General features: G+C 40.4%; 1 protein-coding gene across 15 annotated transcripts in view; it reads left to right on the top strand.

Annotated features, from left to right (window-relative positions):
* AOPEP (aminopeptidase O (putative)) overlaps positions 1–10,824 on the top strand; it is a 379,056-nt gene that overhangs the window by 4,672 nt on the left and 363,560 nt on the right. The window contains exon 1 of one of the 15 annotated variants that reach the window (XM_037745249.1): positions 6,682–6,794. The exons of the other annotated variants lie outside the window; for them this stretch is intronic. The gene's annotated coding sequence lies outside the window, so the exon portion shown is untranslated. Of the gene's footprint in view, positions 1–6,681; positions 6,795–10,824 lie in introns of those variants that run through there. 15 annotated transcript variants of the gene reach the window in all.

The raw sequence follows: 10,824 nt of genomic DNA, 5'->3' as shown, positions 1-10,824 counted from the left end.
TGGAGTGCAATAGCTCCATCTCGGCTCACCGCAACCTCCTCCTACTGGGTTCAAGCGATTCTTCTGCCTCAGCCTCCTGAGTAGCTGGGATTACAGGCATGCACCACCATGCCCGGCTAATTTTGTATTTTTTAGTAGAGTTGGAGTTTCTCCATGTTAGTCAGGCTGGTCTTGAATTCCCAACCACAGGTGATTTGCCCGCCTTGGCCTCCAAAGTACTAGGATTACAGGCGTGAGCCACTGCGCCTGGCCACAGCCTAGTTCTTACTCTTCTCTGAGAGCCTTGTCTTTGAAAAGCAGATCCTGAAACTGTGTGTGATCTCATATTGCATGTAAATGGTTCTGGTGTTTGACTTTGGATATTGTACAGTTCTCACTCTACTGTTCTACAGGTAGGAAGAGCTTTTTGCTCATATTGTTATTGACTGTTACAGTGGTTTATAGTGCACTCATTTTGCTGTTAACTCATCACTCAGTGTTATTTGTTTCCTGAAGAAATTATTTTGAAATAGCATTTTTATATAAATAGCCAATTCCATTATGATTTTTGTTTTCCTTGGCTTTTTCATTTGCATACATTTTATTTATTTGACATTTTTTTTTCTTTTTTGAGACAGAGTTTTGCTCTTGTTGCCCAGGCTGGAGTGCAATGGCGCAATCTCTGCTCTCCGCAACTGCTGCCTCCTGGGTTCAAGCAATTCTCCTGCCTCAGCCTCCTGAGCAGCTGGGACTACAGGCATGCGTCACCATGCTTGGCTAATTTTGTATTTTTAGTAGAGATGGGGTTTCTCCATGTTGGTCAGGCTGGTATCAAACTCCTGACCTCAGGTGATCCACCCGCCTTGGCCTCCCAAAGTGCTGGGATTACAGGTGTGAGCCTCCCTGTGCCTGGCCTTATTTGACACTTGTAACTGAAGGTTTAGTTTTAGAAAGTGATGGAAATCAGGATGTGCTTGATATATTTTGGCATCAGTAGAGACACATCAGCCTGTTTTGTTTTGTTTTTCGTTGGCACCAGTAATATCTTGTGTATGTAGCAAGTATAGTGTGTATTTGGAGGCGTGAACTGTCGGTAATGCCTGGTAGAAGCAGAGTTATAGAATGAATGTTAAAGGCTCAAAGAGGTTTTTTACTCTTCATTGATCAGCTGGGAGTCTGAAGCCTGGGATGATTAAATTATTTGACTGTATTCACATAGTATTAGAATCCATTATTTACAGGGTTTAATTTTTAATATTTCGTTTTTGTGAGTAGGTAGTAGGGTATATATTTATGAGACACAGGAGATATTTTTGTTACAAGCATTTGATGTGTAATAGTCACATCAGGACAAATGGGGTATCCATAGAACCCTTTAAAAAAAAGAACAATGTTCTGTGTTCCTTCAAATCACATCTCTTTGTATTTATGTAGCATCCTTATTTATAAGCGAGGCCTCCAGGTTTTTTGCTTATATGTGTTTAATTACCATTCTTCTTATGTTTTGGATGAGAGATAATGCCCCAAATTAGAAAGGCTGCAGAGAGGATATACTCATATGACAGACAGCAGAGACACTTAAATTGATTTTGAAATTGATTATATATGGGTGAGATTACAAAATCTAGGATAATCCCAGGAGTCTGGCTTGGGCAACTGGTTAGATGGTGGTGTCATTCACTAGGAAAACTTAGTTAAAGGATCACAGCTAGAGATACGGATTTGAAGGGACTAGAGAATGGTTTGCACAGTCAAGTGAGAAGCGTCGAAGCTAAAGCTATAGGATGCACCTAGCAAGCAAGATAGAGAGGAAAGAATGGTATCACAAATACTAAAGGAGAAATTTTAAGGAGGGCCTTTTTATTTGTATTAATGCTGCAAAATTAAGAGCTGGAAGAACCTACTGCGCTTGGTAACTAGGAATTCATCTGCCTCCACAGCGGAGTTTTAGTGGCATGGTATGGATGTAAGCAGTGAACGGTGGCCTGAAACGGGTAGAGTAAGGGGGATAGGGAATGAGGACAGTTCTTTAAGCTTTTTTTGAGAAGGAGTCTCGCCCAGTCGCCCAGGCTGGAGTGCAGTGGCGTGGTCTCGGCTCATGGCAACCTCCGCCTCCTGGCTTTAAGCAATTCTCCTGCCTCAGCCTGGTGAGTGGCCAGGACTACAAGCGCCTGCCACCACTCCCAGCTAATTTTTGTATTTTTAGTAGAGACAGGGTTTCACCTTGTTGGGCAGGCTGGTCTTGATCTTCTGACCTCAGGTGATCCACCTGCCTTGGCCTCCCAAAGTGCTGTGATTACTGGCATCAGCCACCATGCCTGGCCGAGGACAGTTCTTTTAAGGAATTTGGCTGTGAGGAGAGAAAGAAGAATTAGAGGGAGATGGGGATATAAGGAAGGGTTTGTTCATTTGTGGGTTTTTCCCGTAAGAAGAGACTGGAACATTCATGTTTCTGAGGTGGAAAGGTCTTGGAAACAGGAAGATGCTGAGGTTGAGGATTTAGGGAGCTGGAGGTTGATGAAGCAAGGTCCCAGAGGCCACCAAAAGATGATCTCCAGAACACAGGCCACCTTCAGGCTATGCAGGATGCGAGGGACACTTTTTCTACTCTCTTGGGAGGGATGGGGAGAAGGGTAGGCACAGATATGAGTGAGCGTGTGGGATGGGGAAGACATGTGGAAGTTCTTCTCTGATGGAGCAAAAACTTTTTAGTGCAGCAGGTGAATTTGCTGATACTGTATTAATTTGTTGGGATAGAGATTGAGTAAAGTGGTAGAATAATCACTGAGGGAAAAGGACAGGGCTTGAAGGGGAGAATCGCGAGAAACATGAAGGGTTGCCTGTCTAGGAATGTTGGGGACCTACCAACGTTGGAATCTATGAATATGTAGAGTCAGATAGTCTTGTGAGTGTGCTATTTATTTATTCAGCTTTTGTTGAGCTTAGTAGTTTAGAAGTAGAAGAGGTAGATGATTCCATTTACTAAAGGTTTGGTTTTATAAAAGGTGTGTTAGAAGGATGAAAGAGCAAGAGACATGAGGCTAAAATGTTCCAAGAGTGTTTGAAGAAATGAACCATGTTATTCTAAAGAAGGGCATAGAGGCCAGGCACTGTGGTTCACTCATCCCAGCACCTTGGGAGGCCAAGGCAGGAGGATGCCTTGAGCCCAGGAGTTCAAGACCAGCTTGTGCAACATGGTGAAATCCTGTCTCTACAAAAAATACAAAAATTAGCCAGATGTGATGGTATACGCCTGTAGTCTCAGCTACTTGGGGGAGGCCGATATTGGAGGATCGCTTGAGCCTGGCAGGTCGAGGCTACAGTGAATTGAAATGGCACCACTGCACTCCAGCCTGGAAGACACAGCAATGAGGAAACACTGTTTCTCAATTTTTTTTTTTTTTTAAAAAGAGAAGACCATAGAGCAGGGAGTCTCCACTTCTGAAACGTGTGTAATTCTCTGCTGTGGGGGCTGTACTGTGCATTGTGGGATGTTAGCAGTATCTCTGGCCTGTGCCTATTAGATGCCTGTAACAGCCCTCTCCAGTGTGATCATCAACAGTGTCCCAAATGTCGCCAAATATCTTCTGAGGGGCAAAATCAGCCCCATTTGAGAACTACTGCCGTAGAGTCAGAGGAAGCCGATGGATTGGAGAAAATGTTAAAGCTGAGGGACTGGAGTCTCAATGAAAGAAGAAAGAAGAACAGGCAAGTAAGCCAGAGGAAGAGTAGGAGGCCTGGGAGCCTGTGCTCAGAGGTTAGACTACCGAAATTATGTCAGAGGTGGAGCTCTTCCACATCGTGAAAAATGTCAAGAATGGACCATTGGTCTTCTTTCTATTATAAATTTCGTAAACAGATTAATATCAAAGATCATTATACATTTCTTTGAGAGTCAAGAAAAACAACATCTAGGCCTGTTTCATAACAGTAGTGTTTACTTCCACTACTAGGCTTAGTGACCGTTGTTCAGTCTGACATCCATTAATTATGTTGAGTAATTCTTTTGAAAACTGATGTTTTTTATTTCTTGACTCATAATGCATTTAACTTACATGCTATTTGAGAATAAACCTCTATTTTATATTGAGATTTATACCAAATGACAAAGGCTGTTTCTATCTTTGGACAGAATGAGAAAGAAAAACTTTTTCTACAAGGAAAATTGTCTTAAAAAACAGCAAAAAGGATGAAATAGTTGCCTAAATAAGAGGCATAACTCAGACATATTCAGAAACTAGTTTTCAATCTTAGTTTTTGATGCATGTTTTCTCAGGGTTGTGTGGTAGTCATCATAGTGGTTATGAAGAACTAGGACATAGCTGAGTCGTTGGTCATAATTCCTACTGGTTAATATTTGAAATGTACTATTTTATGTCTACGGAGAAATTTATATACTAGGTAAAGCGTGTCTTGTAATGTTAAAGAAAAAACCCATTAGTTTGCTAAGTGCAGTGAAGGCGAAGGCTGTTAGTGCTGATCATTGTGAGGTCATTTTGAGAGTGGGGAAATGGAGACAACGTACCCATCTGTGTTTAGGGAGCAAGCTGGAAAAGCAGTTTTGGGACAGCTTCAGAGTTTCTGAAATGACACCAGGACTAAGGCTTTCTGGTTGCCTGTTTCCTCACTCCTCGCATTAAGTGCTTCTCAGCTGGCTGTTTTCTAGCATGATCCAAACTTTTACTTCTCTCTTGTAGTGTTTTATCAAGAGACTTATCCAGCTTTTTTTTTTTTTTTGAGACAAGAGTCTCGCTCCGTCACCAGGCGCCAGGCTGGAGTGCAGTGGTGTGACCTCGGCTCACTGCAACCTCCGCCTCCTGGGTTCAAGCAATTCTCCTGCTTCAGCCTCCCGAGTAGCTGGGACTGCAGGCATGCGCCACCATGCCCAGCTAATTTTTTTGTATTTTTAGTAGAGATGGGGGTTTCACCATGTTGGCCAGGATGGCCTCGATCCCTTGACCTATTGATCTGCCCGCCTTGGCCTCCCAAAGTGCTGGGCCAGCTTGTTTTTTTATGGTACTTTTTAGGTGAATAGTTCTTCAATATTCTCTTGATTTGATTTTGTATCTTTTTCCTAGAGCTCCAAAAGCCGTGGTTTCTGTGTTATGTAATGTACTTTTAGAGCAGTTCTTTTGCATTTGGGAATCTGATTATAAAGTCTCTCGTTGGCAGAAGAAATGTCAACATATCCTTAAATCTTAAAACTCTTAGAAGGTTCTCCCCTCCCTGCCTTTTTTCCCTAGTCTGTTCACTTTTTCTTTTTCATTTTTTTTTGAGACGTAGTTACCCAGGCTGGAGTGCAATGGCATGATCTCGGCCCACTGAAACCTCTGCCTCTCTGGCTCTAGCGATTCTCCTGCCTCAGCCTCCCAAGCAGCTGGGATTACAGGCACCCGCCACCATGCCTGGCTAATTTTTAAAAATATTCTTAGTGGAGACAGGGTTTTACCACGTTGGCCAGGCTGGTTTCAAACTCCTGACCTCAAGTGATCCACCTGCCTAGCCCTCCCAAGGTGTTAGGATTACAGGCATGAGCCACCGCACCCAGCCTGTTCTCTTTTGCTTTTTATTGTTCCATATTTGTTTAAAACATATACATATGTACAATGTTAATTGGGAACTAATTACAGTGGACTCAGTAAAGAAGATGTAAGCAACTTCTAGAATATGCCTTTTAATATTCTCCCTTGTAGGTGGGGATTGCAGTGAGCCGAGATTGTGCCACTGCACTCCAGCCTGCTGCATGGCGACAGAGCAAGACTGTGTCTGGGGAAAAAAAAAAAAAAAAAAAAATTTCCCTTGTTTGATAATCCATGCTTCCAGTGAACTTGTTTTTTCACCTTATCTTCATGAGCTTAACCTACATTATTCATCAAGAAAGAATGGGTGCTAACTCCTATCTCTTTTACAAAGCATCAAAAACACAAAACTTTTATTCACAGTTATAAGCTGATACAGGTTTTGTTATTATATCATTAGTCTTGTCACCGAAAAATAGAAAGTAAGTAGGTGGCATTAAAAGCCTTGGAGTTTTAACTTGATTCTCATACAGATTTTTCATGAATCTGATCTATTTGGTAGTTTATAAGAAGTAGCTTCTATCAAGGAATTTCCTGTGATAGGAAGTACATTCTCTATTGGTGTTTAATAATGACATTTTATTACCTTATTCACATACTTAAATATGAGGATTTCTGAGAAAAAGATACTACCTCAATAAAGAGTGATGACCAGGATTTCGTACAAACCTGATTTGTTTTGGTGTTTAGGATCTGGCTCATCAAAGGAGAAATGGGTTGTTCTTTCCAGACCATGAAAACGGACGTTTATACTAAATACAGACGATAAATTCAAAAGCATGACAGAAGACTATGTCTTGTCAAAGAACTTACACTTTTAAAAGCAGCAGCGTTACATTAGCAGTTGCTGTCCAGTGGCACATAGCACAGAACTGTCTGTGTGCTTGCTCTCTGCAATGGTCTCTGTGTTGTCTGCAATCTTGGCCAAATCAAGATCCTTCAGTGGTCACGTTTGAGGAAATGGTTGCCCAAGGACTTTGACTATTGTTTGTAACAAATCTTTTTGTTTTGGAATGTAGCATAACACCTTTTCTAATAAGAGAGTATTTCAGGTTCTGGAAATATGGTTACCGTATATGCTGTGTTTAGTCATTTTCTTTTTTATTTTTTTGAGACAGTGTCTCACTCTGTTGCACAGGCTGGAGTGCAGTGGCGTGATCACAACTCAGAGCAAGCTCAATATCACAGGCTCAAGCGATCCAGCTGCCTCAGCCTCCTAGGAAGCTGGGACTGCAGGTGCGTACCACCATGCCCAGCTGATTTTTTTGTATTTTCTGTAGAGATGTCATTTCCCGGTGTTGCACAGGCTGATCTTGAACTCCTGGGATCCAGCAATCCACCTGCCTCGATCTTCAAAGTGCGGGGATTTACAGGTGTGAGCCACTGCACCTGGCCTAGTCATTTTCTTACAATGGTTTTAGAAAGTCATATTTTTTATACTGCATGGCAAATTTTAATGTTATGTAGTATTTGCAACATTTAACCAGCTTATGGCAAACACTTTAAACATGTCCTTGTGTTCCTTCTGTTGGTATAGTTCTGTATTTGTTTTCCAGTTTTACACTTTTTTCTTCAGCATGTATATCTTAGCCTTTATAAGAAATGAAATCTCAAAGCAAAATAAACTGTTGAACCTTACTTTTAAAGCTTCTTAATTCATTTCAACATGACCTCCAAATTAAGTGTCAGTTGCCTATTTAAATTTAAAAGATGATTGAGCACCTGAAGATCTAAAGATATTAAAGCTATACCAAATGCATTTTCTTACTTTAATCCCAAGTGCTTTTCAATTTCCAGGAATTTGTTGAAATCTCTTGTCTTGGGAAGGATGAACTGAATACATGTTCAGTTTATTATGTAGAATCTGGTGCTGGGAGTATATTTTAAACCTTTATGAGGTGGATTCAAAAGCCATTTAGAGAGAACAGGGCACCCATTTGCAGTATGTAAATTCTGGATCTACCTCTGAATTGAGAAATCTGTGTTCTATATTTAATGTGTGTTCTATATTTATCCCCACAAAGAACTAGAATGGAAATATTGAGATCCGAATGCCTCTTGTTTGTTTATTTTTATGGACTGATTTATTTACTGGCCTTGGCAATCCTTTGAGTTTATACTTGACCTTATTTCGCCCCTAGATACAGTGCTCCCTGCTGAATTCATCTGCACAGCTGTAGCCCTGTGACATGATCACCAAATAAATCCTGGGGTGGAGGGGCTTGTTTTGCTTTCTGACTGAAGGAAGTATAGTTGTCTAAGACAGGAACAGAGGTACCTCTTGCCCTTCCTACAGTTTTCCTGTTGTAGGAAGTATAGTTTCCTACAGAACAGGACAGAAAAATAGTCAGCACAGTGTAGGAAGTGGGGGTTGTAAGGTCAGACAGAGGCCAGGAATTGGGGGAGGGATAAAGAAGGGTGCTTCTACTTGGAGTTGCCGTCAAAGGGCCTGCTTATTAGCCATATACAAGTTTTCAATAATGAGAATTTCCTCAACATACTGAGCAGCAAGAGTCCTACACAGGAAGCCCTGCAGTAAATGGTTAGAGGATTGGCCAGATGCAGCCATTTTTAGCATCACTGAACTTTGCAATGGATTTTAAATAGTACTGGTTGGGAGGAGACCAGAGTTAAGATTAAACCAGTTCTCAAAGTTTGGTCTCTGGACCAGCAGTATTAACATTGGAACTTGTTGGAAATGCAAATTCTTAGAGCCTGGTAGTATGTGTGTTTATAAGATCTTTAGGCAATTCTAAGTGTGCACTCACGTTTGAGAACCACTCAACCTAATTGTAGTGGCAAGGTCAAAATACTGAGAAAGAATGAGTGAAAACTTTGTTATGTGTTAGAACATCTTTTAATGTTTATATAAGGCTGGCATTCCTCCTATAGAGAAAGCTGTTTCACACTGAAGGACAGAAAAGACTGCTTCACTTATAGATACCAGTAACATGCAGCATTGTTCTTATGGGTAGAGAATACCCCCATTCATGGCTACAATTCACCCTGGAATCTAAATTCTGACAGATTATAATACAAGAGAACTTTTTACCTTGCTTGCTTTTTCATTTTTAAATATTTATTCCTTGATTGTATTAATATTTATATATGCATTGACTAGTGAAATCTTGTTTTCACGGCTTTGTGATGGTAAGAGCTGGTTTAAGTAGCTCATTGGTTCAGAAACACTAGATGCATAAAAATTATCTTGATATCCTGTGTAAAATGTAGATTATTGGCTGCTATCCTTGCATGTCCAGGAATCTGCATTTTTAACAGGCACCGCTCACACCAGCCCCCTTCCCACCCCCAGTGTTGTTGATTGGGCTTGTGGTTCTCCGACTATACTTTGAGAAACACTGTGCTAAATTTTGAAGGAGAGTGATTTTAAAGTAACAGCTTTATTGAGATGTAATTCACATGCCATAAAGTTCACTCTTTAAAAGGATATGATTGATTGGTTTTTAGTATATTTACAAAATAGTGCAACCATCACCACTGTATAATTTTAGGATATTTCCGTCATTCTTAAAGGAATCTCTGTACTGATTGGCAGTGACTCGTCTTTCTCCCTTTACCCCATTCCCTGGCAACTACTTTCCCTCCCTGTGGATTTGCCTGTTCTGGACATTTCCGGAGTGACATTAGTCATTCCTTAATGTAAATCATGTAAATGTAGTCCTACAGTATGTGGCCTTTCATATCTTGCACGTTTCACAGTGTTCTCAAGGCTCATCCATGTTGTGGCATGTGTCAGTACAACAGTACTTCATTTCTTTTTTTTTTTTTGGCTGAATAAAATTCCACTGTGTGGATGGACTATATTTTGTTGATCCATTCATCCATTGATAGCCATTTGGTGGTTTTGCTGTGCATGTGTTTTTTAAAACAATATTAACTATCTCTTGGGTTTTTCAAATAGTCACTGGATAATTCTGTAGGGTGTCTTAGAGGGGATTCCTATAGGACATGGAGACTGGATTTAGAGTCCCTTCTGATCATGGATTTGAGGAATCTGTAGCTGTAATTTCTTTGGGCTAATGAAATATATTCTTCTAAGAGCTAGAGCAGCTATTTTTCTCCATAGCAGAACATTTGATATTGAAAAAGGAAATCTTACATGACTTCTTTAAGGACTAAATTTCAAAAATAGTTTCTGTTTAAAATAGTATTTTTCAGTGTTTCTGGAGGAGTAACTCTTACTGAAAAAGCTGATATTTTTGTCTGTATTTTCTTTTCCAGTCTCTTCAGTTTTACCCTACTGAACCCTGTAACCTAACTCTATTAATCTAGATCCTGTTTCCAGTATATAAATATTTATGGACAGTAATAAATTATATTAGTTCTAATAGCATTTAAATTGTTTTATGAATTTTTATCCCAGCATGACAAAAATCACTAGGTGGTCTGATGCAACCTTCATCTTTAAATATTAAACCAATTCGTTTTATTTTTAAAGGCTACATTAATTGAATGATATCCATACAGGTGTTTAATAGCACTAATCTTGGGCCCATAGTGTGCAAAGCATTTCATGGAATTAAGGTCCCTCCTTTCATATCTGCTTTCCTCATACCTTATTTCAACCGTGGTACTCAAAACCTGGGCCCACCATTCTGCAGTGGGGACAGTAACTGAACTTGCATGTGACTAGGATTATGAAGGTTGTAGAAACTGTGTCATGTAAGAATTTGGTGGAAGAACAGAGGTTTTTCAGTTGTCGAAGAGAATACTGGGGCAGTGACAGCCCTCCCAGTCATTCAGAGCTTGTCTGGAGAAATCTTATTCTTCCTTTGGGTAGTGGGAGGAATTGGAGCGAAAGAAGATGTCAACAAGGCTGGTAATTTGTTGGGTTATAAGTAGGCCTAAAACATGGAGTTTTTTCCTAATGTTTCTTTATTCTTCTTCTTTTTTTTTTAAACACAGAGTCTTGCTCTGCTGCCCGGAGTTCAGGCTCAAACTCCTGGGCTCAAGTGATCCTTTGCCTCAGCCTCCTGAGTAGCTGGGAGTACAAGCACATGCCACCATACCCTGTTAATTAAAAAATTTTTCTTTTGTAGAGTTGCAATCATGCTATATTGACTAGGCTGGTTTTAAATTCCTGGTCTCAAGCAATTCTCTGGCCTTGGCCTCCCAAAGTGCTGGAATTACAGGTGTGAGCCACTGTGCGCAGCCCAATTTTTCATTCTTATATACCTTTCCACCATCTTACACTTTCTAGAATATCTCGTCCAGTGTCTGATGGTAAGAATGGTTTCTGGATTAT

The sequence above is a fragment of the Cebus imitator genome, unplaced genomic scaffold (assembly GCF_001604975.1).
Source record: "Cebus imitator isolate Cc_AM_T3 unplaced genomic scaffold, Cebus_imitator-1.0 Scaffold196, whole genome shotgun sequence".
In the NCBI taxonomy this organism is placed as follows: Eukaryota; Metazoa; Chordata; class Mammalia; order Primates; family Cebidae; genus Cebus; species Cebus imitator.
Note: the sequence above shows the minus strand (reverse complement) of the source record. Positions and strands in the feature narration are given on the sequence as shown.